This window comes from Balearica regulorum, chromosome 5 (assembly GCF_011004875.1).
Source record: "Balearica regulorum gibbericeps isolate bBalReg1 chromosome 5, bBalReg1.pri, whole genome shotgun sequence".
Lineage (NCBI taxonomy): Eukaryota > Metazoa > Chordata > Aves > Gruiformes > Gruidae > Balearica > Balearica regulorum.
In genome coordinates this window covers 30,391,991-30,404,067 of record NC_046188.1, presented here as the reverse complement: position 1 = coordinate 30,404,067, position 12,077 = coordinate 30,391,991, and the positions used below count along the sequence as shown (strand labels likewise).

Genomic DNA, 12,077 nt, shown 5'->3' with positions numbered 1-12,077 from the left:
TCGAGCACGGCAAACCGGGCCTGTAACCGGCGCCAAGGGAGGGTGACGATGGGGTCTGCAGGACGGCAGCGACTTTGGTCCGCAAATATTTAAAAGCAGATGACTTGGCGTGCAAACGATAAAGTCCTTGCTAAAAATGCAGGAAAAAATCAGCAAATACTATATACCTTTCGCAGAAGGTAAAACGGGGCTTGTGATCTGTCAGGGACCTCTGAGGAGGGGGCAGGCAGTGAGGATACAAGCTTTAGAACGGAATAAACTAAGTATTTCTACAGCTCAACTTACCGATGCCCTACAGCTTGCAGGTAGCGAGTTTTTGTTTCTTTTTTGCTGAGAAATGAAAAATCTGGGTGTCTTCTGGTGGGCAAATACTGCATGCTTGGGCTAAGAGTAAGAGTACTCTGCTGTGTAGTATCTGCATGGAAATGAAAGACAGTTATTAATCTAAATATTGTTTGTCACTTTGTTTAAAGTAATGTTTGTGTTTCAGGTGACTGAGGTGAACCGATCGAGTTGAAGCATTTCTCTTCAACGATACTGCTTTGGAGCAGAGGGAACAGAAAAGAATGTGGTTAAAAGGCATCTGGGTAGCTAGGGATCAAAATCATGATCTGAACAAAGTGCATAGCTCTGAAATGAGCTTCCATACCTAATGGCAAAAGTTAAAGTATTGCAACTGCTTCTCTTATCTTTCAGGGTTTTTGGCTGCGTACCCTAATATTCATTGAACAGCTCCTAAATTAGAAGAGTTGTGCCTTCCTCCTGTCCCTGAATTCTGACAGATACAAGTTTTGAGTAACAGTGGCAACAATGTCAGGATGGAGCAATGCAGAATTCAGTCTCTCTCAGAATTCATTTTAAGACTGAAAATGTTATTTTTACAGCTATGTTTTGTTTGTTCTTTAAAAAATGTAATACATAGCAGTGTGGGTAAGAAGCCAAATTTTATTACCTGGTCTCAATCATAGAGTAAGATTACTGAAGTTATCTGGTACACAGCAAGGGGCAATATGCACTCATTAATGACTAGTGTTATACATAGGGATACACTTGGCTTCTGCTATTTCAAAATAACATTTTCTTGCATGAGTATTCAATGAGGTTGCTCTTCCCAAAGCAAACCTTTGTGAAAGAAGAAATTGCACTAGATGGGTAGTACATAAACTAGCTAATTTTTGCTAGCTGTAGGGTATTGTTAAGTATAAGCTGTTTTAAATAAAATTAGCTGAGTTTAAATAAAAATACCTTCTGTTCATTTACTCTAAAGCTGTATCCCCAGACTCATTAAGAAGAATTTAATGAGGTAGAAATCCATTTAAAGTGAGGGGGTTTTCCATATATATGTGATATAAGTTGGTTGTTAAGGAAAATGGATTATACTACAGTTTGAGCAATTTATGTAAGCAGATTATAAAGGGATATTAACATACAAGGATATTGATTGTTCTTTGCACTACCATTATTTGCACCAGGGTTTGATGGAGAATGTTTACTCACACGCATGTTTCAACACAAATGCTTGTGAAACAGTGTATAGAAAAATTAGTATGACATCATTTATGTATGGATTCTTGGTGTAATTGTGTCATATTTTCCTTGGGAAACCAAATTAATTTTGTTGTAATGCATCCTGTGTTTCTTGAATCTTACTGGGTCATAGTTAGGTTAAGGACTTCTCTCTGTATGCCAAAGAATGATAGTAAATTTGTTGGCTGGATTTTAGATGAGAGTTTGAATTTGTGTGTTTTGTATAGAAAAGACTCTCCTGACATATAAAGAATATATCCATGCATTAAAACATATTGATATTTTTATCAGTTATTATATAAAGCTATTTTGCTGCATGTTTTGGATTTGATAGCTGTCCCAGAACATATGTTGTATCTTCTCTGCTTGTTGTCCCTGGAGCAGAGAGTAGGTACTTTGAGACTGGTATCAAGAAGACATTTCATGTTTTTATATCAGTTCCCTTTCAGAGGGGCAGATGGCAGTATGAACCATTTCTCACAAATTTCAGTGGATGTGTGTTTTTCCTTACCCTTTGTATGAATGTTCATGCATATTTCATGTACATTTAATGGAATGAATCCTTTTGTGAAGAGGGGGTGGTTGCTGGGAGTCTCTGCCTCTGTGGGTACTTGGCTTTCTCCTCTTTATCAGAGGATGAAATGCTAGAGATCTTTTAGTACCAAAATGGTCTCAAGTGGTCTTGAATTCTTCCCTAGGGATGACTTTTTTGTTAGTAATGTTTGGTCTTGCATACCATTTGGCAGGGGCAGTAGTTGACTGGAACTTTGAAGGGACAAGATGCCTCTTGGATGTTATTTTTCTGTCTGCGGTTTCTGAAACCATGATCAAAGATCTTTCAAGCAGCTATCATGTTAACAGAGCGCCCCTAGGTCTGTTTTGAAGAGGAACTATACAAAGCTGTGGTGGCGCTTATATAGGAAAGATACAAAATAGGTTGCTGGTAAGGGTTATATCTTGGTAGAACTATCTCTTGTGGGACAGATGTAGCTGAAAGGCTGCAAGAGTGTCAAGGGAAGAATTACATTTAAATGCTTTTCTCCTCCATTGTCCAGTGTGGAGCTCTCTTCCCATACATACAGAGAATAAAAAAAGGAAAGAACAAAAGTAGCAGGGCACTTACAAGGAAAGAAAGAGTACTTAGTTAAACCACTTAGTAAAGAATCACAGGTAGGTGCCACTACTGCTGGGAAGGGTGAGTCAGAACTGTGCTAGCTAGTAGAGGTTGCTGTTAGAAGACTCTTTCATCATCGGAGATGGTCTAGAAAGTGGAATTTGCAGCAATGAACTGCAAATTTCCATCATGAGATAAAGAAAATTCCACAAAATACTTTGTAAACTGGGATTAATGTTTAAATAAAGTACTGCTTTTTTTTTTTTTTTTAATTTGGTCATGCTGAAACAACAGATCAATCCCTCAAAGAAAAAAAGATATTGCATATCTTTAGGATGTTAAAACTGCTACAAGATGGCTCAGAATGGTAGTATGTTTTCTTTTTTGAAGTTATGTTTTCTTTTTTGAAGTTATGTTTACAATCTTACATCCTGATTTGAGTCATGTCCTTTGTTTTCTGTTGGATGATGATCCTTTTTTCTTCTCTTTGGCTCCCAGTTTACTTACTTTGTTTCTAGTTTTCAGCTACTTAGCCTACTCCTGCTATCTGTGATGAGCTATTTGGCTCTTTGCATTTGGTGATTCTTTTTTTTTTTTTTTTTTGTAGCCTGTTTGTCAGTCTAGTTCAAGACCTGATGAAGCTTTCTTTCTACAGCCTCAGAATTGCTAGCTGAAATGCTGATTAGCTGGAAAACAGAAGATACCACTGAACAGCGATGTGGGTATAGAGGGGCTTAGGTGGTGGTGTTAGAATCATTTTAGTGTCTAAGTAGCAGACACATGATAATGACTGTATTTAGTATTGACTTCTCTTGTTCAAAGCGCTGTCCAGACACTAAGGACAAGAGTATGTCTGCCTCCCCACCATCCTCCTCCTTCCTCCAGTGGTATTTAAATAAGGAAAGTAGAGAAAGGGCATGAAGAATTTCCCTAGTACAAGCCAAGCAGCAGAGCTGAGATAGAATAGTAGTCCTGTCACTCGAAGACCACAAGTATTAAACAATACCTGTGTAAAGCTACCAGAAATAACTCTTCCAGAGGAGGTGTGGGGTTAAGACTATCATCAACTTTGCCTTCCAAACAGACCCCTAGATCTGTTTACCCTTCAAAAGCAGCATTGCAGACTTACGGGGAAAGATGACTGAGAGGAAGAGATGGCACTCTGATTTGTATCTTTCTGGTTAGCATCATAGCTCTGAGGAAGGTCATGACTTCTTCAGCCTCAGTTTTGTAGCCCTGGAGTTGGTACACTTCTTTAGTTCTTCCAGCAGAACCAATTTACTGTCCCCACAAATGTCAGAATTGTTTCCAGTGAAGGCTGGTATTCCTGTTGTGGAATAACAATCCTGTGATTTGAACTGTTGATTTTATGCATGTTTACACAGCAAAAATTAAATACACTATTAAAAATAGGCTAGTGTTTTGTGTAGTCCTTCATACAATTACAAAACAGATACTGAAATGTGTTAAATTAGAGTAATCAAAGGTTAATTAAATTCCTGAATAAAATAACAGATTCAGAGTGAAGTCTGTGTCAGGTGCAATTACAGCTTTTCTCAGTGAGAAGCAGAAATTTGGCTCTATTGGGGGGGAAAAAAGGTAGCCAGATAAAGACATGAAGTCTGCTTGCTTACCATGATTGCCTAAAGGAAATAATGCTATTAATCACAGTTTCTTTCTCTACAGGTGTCAGGCACGTTCATTTGCCTGTGACATTTAACTACTGTATTTTTCCTGCTTGGGTGTCTCCCGTACCAAACCTTTGTTTGCATGATTGACAGACATTAATGTTAAAAGGCCTTCTGTGTCCTGCTCCAAGGAAATCAACCGAGCAGTGGGAGTAGCCTACCTACAGTAAGTACAGTAGGGTCTTGTTGTAACACCTCATGCTGGTTAGAAGCAATACAATTCTTTTTCACAGCACTGAACTAATCTAATAAGCTTCAGTCCTAAACTTTTCTTGTGTAGTGCCAACCTTGAATTTCAACACAACGTTCTCTTAGTTCTGGAATTCAGAGGGAGGTTGTACAGAGCCACCAAAGTGACTCCAGGAGGAGTCCCTCAAAGGTCAGTAGTTTTTTCCTCTGGTACTGCCAGAGCCAGGCTGATCCCTTCAGGCATATTCAAATGTCTTTGTACTTGCTTCCCCAGTCTCCTGAGTTTGGGAACTGGGTTCTACAAAGCATGGAAGCAACTTGGATGTAGACCAGTAACTGAAGCAGCGGGGAGGGGAAAAAGCACCTACCTACCTATAAAAGCCTAACTTTATGATCACAGGGCCTGGAGCAAACAGGGAGGAGTAAAAGTGCTGAGTGAGAGTCTGCAGCTGTACAGGCTGTGTGCTGTCCTTGAGCAAGCTTGGTATACTTGCTTAGGCCAGCTTTGATCAGTGACGCTCAGCTTCAGCTTCTTGTGCCTCACATGGAGCTGCTGACCAACCCATGTGTGCAGAGCCCAGCACTGGTCTGGTAGTGTGGTAGGTAGCCACCGAACTAACCCATGCCTGACTGATCTAGATGGGTGTTGCAAACTAGGTTCCTCCTAATGGGGGAAGTATTTAGACTGGCTCCTGTGGAGCACAAGTCCTCCATTCTTGATGTCCTGCAGATCCAAGGTGATTCCACTCAGTGTTTGTGTGTGCTCCACAGCCCCTGTATTATTGGTCTCTGTTATGCTGGATACTGTCCTCTACCCCATCACGTAAAGGAATTAAAATCTGATCTCTTCCTCAGGTATTGCTGCATCACTGCTCTCAGCAATTAGTACTACAGAGGTGTGGTTTTGTTAGTTAATCCCATTTCTTTCCTTTTCAGTGAGAAATTCTGATAGTAATGTGAGGACATTGCTATAAAAAGAAATGCATCAGTATCTCCTAGGAGCTGGAACTTGAATTCTCCATGTTTTCAATAGAAGCCATATGTAAAATTATCAGAGAATTGGCATAAAGCTTTATGTTATTATTTAAAAATGTACATAGATTGACATGTGGCTCTTTCTGCTCCTTTCACAAACAGTATGAGAGGTCATTTGTTATTCTCTATGTACCTGAACGACTCCTTGCCTCCAGTTGCTGCTGAGTGTGCAGACATAATCATTTATTTGCATTTATATGGATGACTTTCGAAATAAAACTCTTACCATAGCTTCAGGCCAAAAGCTTTCTCCTTGAGCCACAGCTCCTATCATTTTTTTTTTTTCCCCCCTTCAGGCATACTGATCCTTAGCTAGTCAGGAAAGCATGCACACAAATGCTGGGTCATTAGGAAATTCTCTGAATAACAAACCTCTGAAGTCATCCCAAGTGCTATTTGCCATGCATCATGATAAAACTGGGTAAGTTTGAGGAGGCACTAATTATATGCTTGGTCTGTCATTTATCAGTTGCTGGAGCTGTTGTTCCCAGAACACAGCAAACTCTTTCATGGCATAGCTCAACAAGATTGCCAGAGCTCAATGAGCCAAGCAAGGTTGACAGATTTTGGCATTTTATTCCCTTTGATGCAAGATCATTGCATTACAACACAAACGGGTATCTCGCTTTGCCTTAACGCAGCATCAGATCCAGATCCAGTAACGTTGGTCTATGGGCTTTTCTTAAAATTTTATTTTGGGAACTCATCCCCCTAGAACAAATAGCAACTGTAGGACTTTCATTTACCAGCAGCCTTTAGTTTTTGATGGTTTGTTTCAGTTAATAGAATAGTGTATATATAATCCTTTCATGATTTTAACCAACTTAAATAGAAGGTGATCTTGTTTCCCCTCAGGTCTTGTGGGCAAAAAACTAGATGTTTAATGTGGTGAGCTAAATAACAGAAGGTTGTAAATTCTAATGAATATTCATGGAGTCAAATAAGATAATGGACCATGTGTCAAGAAATAATGTGGCTTCCCGCTATGACTTCCAGCCTGGCTTAACATGATTCAAAGAGCTTCCAGTGTCAAGAGTTGTTCTTTAATATTTAATTTTCACACTTCCTTAAAGCACATATTTTTTTTTAATGCATGTTTCTGAACTCATTTGGGCTGATATTATTTCTTTATTATTTGATACCTCAGAAGCGCTGCAATGATGAAAAGGAGATTTTTCACATAATCTTTGATTGTTGTTGTTTTTTTAAGCTGCCAAAGGGTCACTGTTTCTTTCTTTTACAATAGATGCTAAATAGCTGCTACAGAGTGGAAGTAAATCACTTTATCTTCAGTATTTGATGTTCTAACAGAATAGAAAAATTGTATTTGGTATAACTTTCTCTAAAAGAGCTTTTTATTTCACAGATAATTCTTAGAACTGCTGGAGGCTTACATTTTTATGAATATCTAGGTAAAACAATTACTCTGTAACTTGGGATATGTTAATATCGATTACAGATATTTAATCTTTGCCTGGATACTCTGTTGTCCATATCACAAAAAAAAATTGTATCTTCACAGTGACAGTCTGAGTGAGGGCCATGTCCAAATTAAAAAAAAAACAACTTTATTTTGGTGCCCACAAATAAATTCCAGCATAAATATGTGGTGTTTTGTCTGCTGTCATAGAAAACATAGATCTAACTAATGCACTGTTAAGCTTAGAGAATGACTCAGCTCACCTTCAGGTGAACCACTAGGAAGTTAATCAATTGCAGGAAATATTCTTGGACACTGCAACTCATCAACGGTTCCTGACATACCTTTGGCCAGGGCTAACTCACTAACAAGAAAATTCTGGTCCTGGTTGAGCAGTTAAGATGGGCCAGTGCCCATTCTCAAGAGGCAAGTTGCGTGGCACCACCCTGCTTTGCAAACCTCCTCGTAAGTCCGAAGTGTGAGCAAATAAGCCAAGTGCTGAATTCAACACTTGCTTAGTGTAAAAAATACTTGTATTTTCTATCAACAGTTGCTCTATGTCCTGCAATACTGCTATATTTCCTCATGTCAAAGTTTGATTAAATTGGTATTTTAAAAGGTATAATGCAGTCCTTTAGTGGGAGTAGTTAGAAGAATGTAAATTACATTTATTTCCATGATAGAGTTGGTTTTTAGACCTTAGTGTCAAGATCCATAGGCCAAAAGCTTTCATGAAGAATTCACTAGAAAACTACCTTCTTCTGAACCTATTAAAATGGTAAGTCTAGTTACTTTGCTGTAGGGAGCCATGAATCTCGCTTCTCTTCTCTTCATGCCCAGGGAGCTGGGATGGAAAAGAAAGCAAAGATAAATTCTCTGAATCAAGAGGAACTTGCTCAGCTTCTTGTTAAACTTCAAAGGTGCTCTGCTTTAGGCTGGTCTTGGTCTAAGCTTCCTATAAAGGAGAAAATAGGCAAGTTATAAACATGCCTATCTTCGCTTTCTGTGCTAGGAAAGTCAGTTGGCTTTATTATGCCCAAAGCAGCCTGCTGTTTGACATTAAAGGATGTTAGTGTAATTAAAAATCTGTGGCACTTTGCATCTCTTTTTTTTTTTTTGGGGGGGGGGGTGTAAATCAGTATTGGAAACACTTCAGCATAGGAGATTAGAAATCAGGAACTCCAGATTATATTCCTGGATCTGCCTCTGGCTCAGTGTAAAACCCTGAAGAATTACGTTCCTTCACAGTATTTGTACAATGTCTCTTTTTGCCCCGGGGACTCTTATAATTGCAATTTATCTCCATAACTGGGGGGGGGGGGGGGGGGGGGGGGGAGAAGAAAGAAAGAAAATGCCAGTCTTCCTTCAATGTTTGTAAAATATATGGCAAAGATTAGGAATACCTTAAAAAAAATAAAAAACTTTATTTTTCTCTTTTCTTCAAGTATGGAAATACTGTTAATTGGAGTTAATCTCATTAATGCCAGGACTATCTATATATCAGGTACCTAAGAAAAATGATGTGGCTTTATTACTGAAGGGCATAACAAAATAAATCTCTTCCTTTTCTGCACCACTTGGTTAAGGCTGGAAAAATTGCTGTAATGTCAGCTGCATCTTCACTGTGATGTGATTGTTACTATAGTAAGCAATATTAACCTGAAGAACTTGATGACTGACTTCAGGAGAATCTAGCAATAATTTAAATAAGATTTTCATCTCTTCTTGACTGTGAAGGACTGCACTGATCAAAATGTCCACACGAAAGTAATATGCAAACTAAATTGGTCTCAATTCTGCCAGACCTCCTTCCTTATTTAGCAAAACAGATCTAAAGGAGACAATTTCTTTCTCAGTTTAAGGTTTGGCAAAACATTCACATAGGATGAAGCTACTTTTGTGGTCTTATATTTATTGAAAAGATTAATACACATGATAAAGAAAAATGAACACATTGTTACTGTTTCTTCTGTGTTTTCATTGTGCTTGTTAAGATGTTGCAGTTTCAAGTATTGCCATACATAATAAACAAAGTTTGCTTCTTAAGCAAGGCAATGTTCAATATGAAAACACAGGCAAACCTCACTTGTTTTGTATGGATATTTGAAATCAGAATCTGTTAAAATACCTTGGGCCAAATTTACTTTCCAACAAGTGGCCACAACTGCTTTGATGTCAGTGATGTCGCCCTTGGTATCTCAGCCTAGCAGGAAAAAGACGTAAGAGAAATTCTAATGAATGCCAGAGAGGCAATAGCGTGAGACTCTCCTCATACGTGCCTGCAGTTGTTTTCTCCTCTTTTGCCTGAAATTCCCTACATACGTGTTTTTGAGGTGTGCCTTACTCATATGGCTGGATGGAGCCTGTTACGCCCTGTGTGCACGAGCTCTGCCGAGCCGGGTCTGTGCAGGACCAGATTGTGTGTCTCAGCACTAAGTAAAGCAACGTGGAAGTTGCTTTAACTTACATGAGAAGCACAGCAAAGAATTCACACTGGTAGGCATTTTGGCTTGGTTTATTTTGCAGCCTGATCTAGTTTGTCAGCCCCACAGGAGAATGATAGTCTGGCAGGAGCCATGAGAGCAGCCCTAGCTTGGTCTCAGAGCCGCCAAAGGGAGGAGGTGGCAGCGATCCTGAGACACAGTGCATGAGCTGAGCCAAGGGATAACACTAACGAGCTCAGAAACAAGGGCAGAGTAGCAAGGCTCCCAGCAGTTGTTGGGTAAGAGCACAAGAAGTCACAGAAGATTACCATTTTTTTCAAACTAGGCTTAGCTTTAAAAAAGCTTGGGAACAACTGCTCCAGTTGAAGGTAGCATGGAAAAAAGGGAACGTGATGACCCCAAGTGTCCTCCTTGCTCTCCAGCAGTCTGAGGCTCAGCTAGAAGCAGAGCCTCTAATTTTTAAAAGGCAATCATAGTGGAAGTTTTCCTGGCTTTTCCAGAAGTGCTACAACTTCCATAACTTTTTTAGGACATTGTATCTTATTTTACTATATAACAATATATGGAAGATTATATCATAATTTAATGTATTCATCTATATTTCTTAAATACCTCAGCCTCATTGTCCATCACATGAGCTTTGATAACTGGCCTAAAACTTAACTATCTCAGACTTCCTTTCTTCATGAACCAAGTAATTAATTCTCACTGTGTGGACCAAAAAAGATAAAAAGCAACATGTTAACCTTATTTATCTTAAATGTGCCAGGGCTGGCTGACCAGCTAGTGATAAAAACCAGAACCGGTGACCCCTATGCCACACATACTCGCCCTGGTATGCTATTGTATACCTCTGCGGCCAAAGATTACAGGCTTGGTCACGAAGCTAAAACGACCCTTTAGTTTTGAAGAACGTTTCTTTAGCCTTTCTTTAATAGAATTTCTAGTTTAAATTGTGATCAAAATGGATGGCTCATATGAATAAGAGTTTGCAGTGTGTCCTTAACTTACTATATTATTAATGTGGTATTATGCAGACACCCAGAAATGCGAATGGAAAAACAGGTCTCCATCAGCCTTGAAAGCTTACAGTCTTGATAATATGCTCATGTTTTTAGCTGCTTACTTCCTATTGCACACAAATCAACCTAATTATCTACCAAGTAATTTTTCAAATGTTAATTCATTTTTAAAATTTGGAGTTATTTGGCAACAAATCTCTCCTAGCTATACCTGGATACCCTTAATTGATTTTGGGTGGAGAAAGAAGACATTTAAATACAAGACAATCTAATTTCAGACAAAAATCAATTATTTTTTTATCATGTTAGTGTTCAGGCTGAATAGCAATTTAAAGTCTTTGAAACATTTTCTTACACTTACTTAAAGAAAATGTTATCAATTTGCATTAAAATTAAATATTGTGTTTTTCATTTTGTTGATCTATTGAAAAGTCCGGAGTGGAATTTTCTGAAAGATGCAGAGATTGCCCGTAGTTTCCATAAAGACTCAAGCCTGGCAGTAAAATCTTTGTTAATTTTTGGTTGCATTTTCCTAGACTCATATTTTAGCACTGTATGTGGACTGCAATGACATGTCGGGCAAACAACTTAGACCCGTACTTTCAAATGTTAAAATTTAAATAGGAAGCCAAAAGCAATTATGAGAAGTGTATAATCCATAAAACTGTCTTCCTAATTAGTGGAGATGGTGGAATACTACTTAATCAAATTGTAATCAATGTATTCCACTATTAACAATCAAGATAGTTTGAAAATGTGTGCTTTATTGCTGCTTTAATCCCTTTCTAATGGCCAAACTTTACTTTTCATATTTACATTCAATACAACCTACTGCCATATTAGCTCCCCTACTATTACCAAACCAGAGCTAAAAGAAACTACTAAAACTAAAAATATTGAGAATTGTTCTTTCTTAGGTGACAGTTTGGAAAACTCCTTCAGCTTACTTTTCTAAAAATTAATTTTATTTTATGCTAGATCAGCTTTACATATTTAAAAATTTAAAAATATTTGTGAGGGTTGTTCCAGTCGGTGTTAGTGCGATTCTGAGAACCGCATGATAGAACTTTTTTGCCATTTTCTTTTCTTTGTATAGACTTTGAAGCGATGGATTTCTAAACTGTGTGCCTACCACTGATCAAGTACCAATTTCATTTCTGTGAAATGCATAGTGTTTTGCACTTTAACACTGCCTCCAACTGCTCAAGGTAGGAAAACCAATTATGCAAATTTCTTGCAAGGCAAAAGGTAACATGGTTTCCTGAGGCAGTGAAAAAAAGGACCTTGATGTAGATCTATATTATAGTTTCAAAATGAAGTGGCTCATTTGTTTTCAGTATTCTTTTGCATTTATTTTGGCAGTAGGGTTAAGTTTTGGGAAATTGGCCTCTTCAGGTGTCTGTGATGATAGCTATGCAAAATGTGCTTATGTGGGTACAACAAAAATGAGAGGTTCAATGAAAGTCACTTAACAGCAAAAAAAATTTATTTTTATGGTTTTAATTTTTGTGTGGTAGCTCAACACTGGAATAAGCCTTTGCAAATGGTGGTTTTTAGCAAAGTGCTTGATTAGTGCTTTTAGTAATACAAGTAAAAAAATAACATTTAAAATAGTAGTGAAAATTCCACTCACTGTGA

At 38.2% G+C, this 12,077-nt stretch overlaps 1 long non-coding RNA gene across 1 annotated transcript; it reads left to right on the top strand.

Annotated features, from left to right (window-relative positions):
- Window positions 1-37: 37 nt before the first annotated feature.
- LOC142602029 (uncharacterized) lies at window positions 38-1,942 on the top strand. The gene is made up of 2 exons (XR_012835657.1): window positions 38-305; window positions 491-1,942. It is a non-coding gene; the product is annotated as an uncharacterized LOC142602029 (long non-coding RNA).
- The last annotated feature ends 10,135 nt before the right edge of the window (window positions 1,943-12,077 follow it).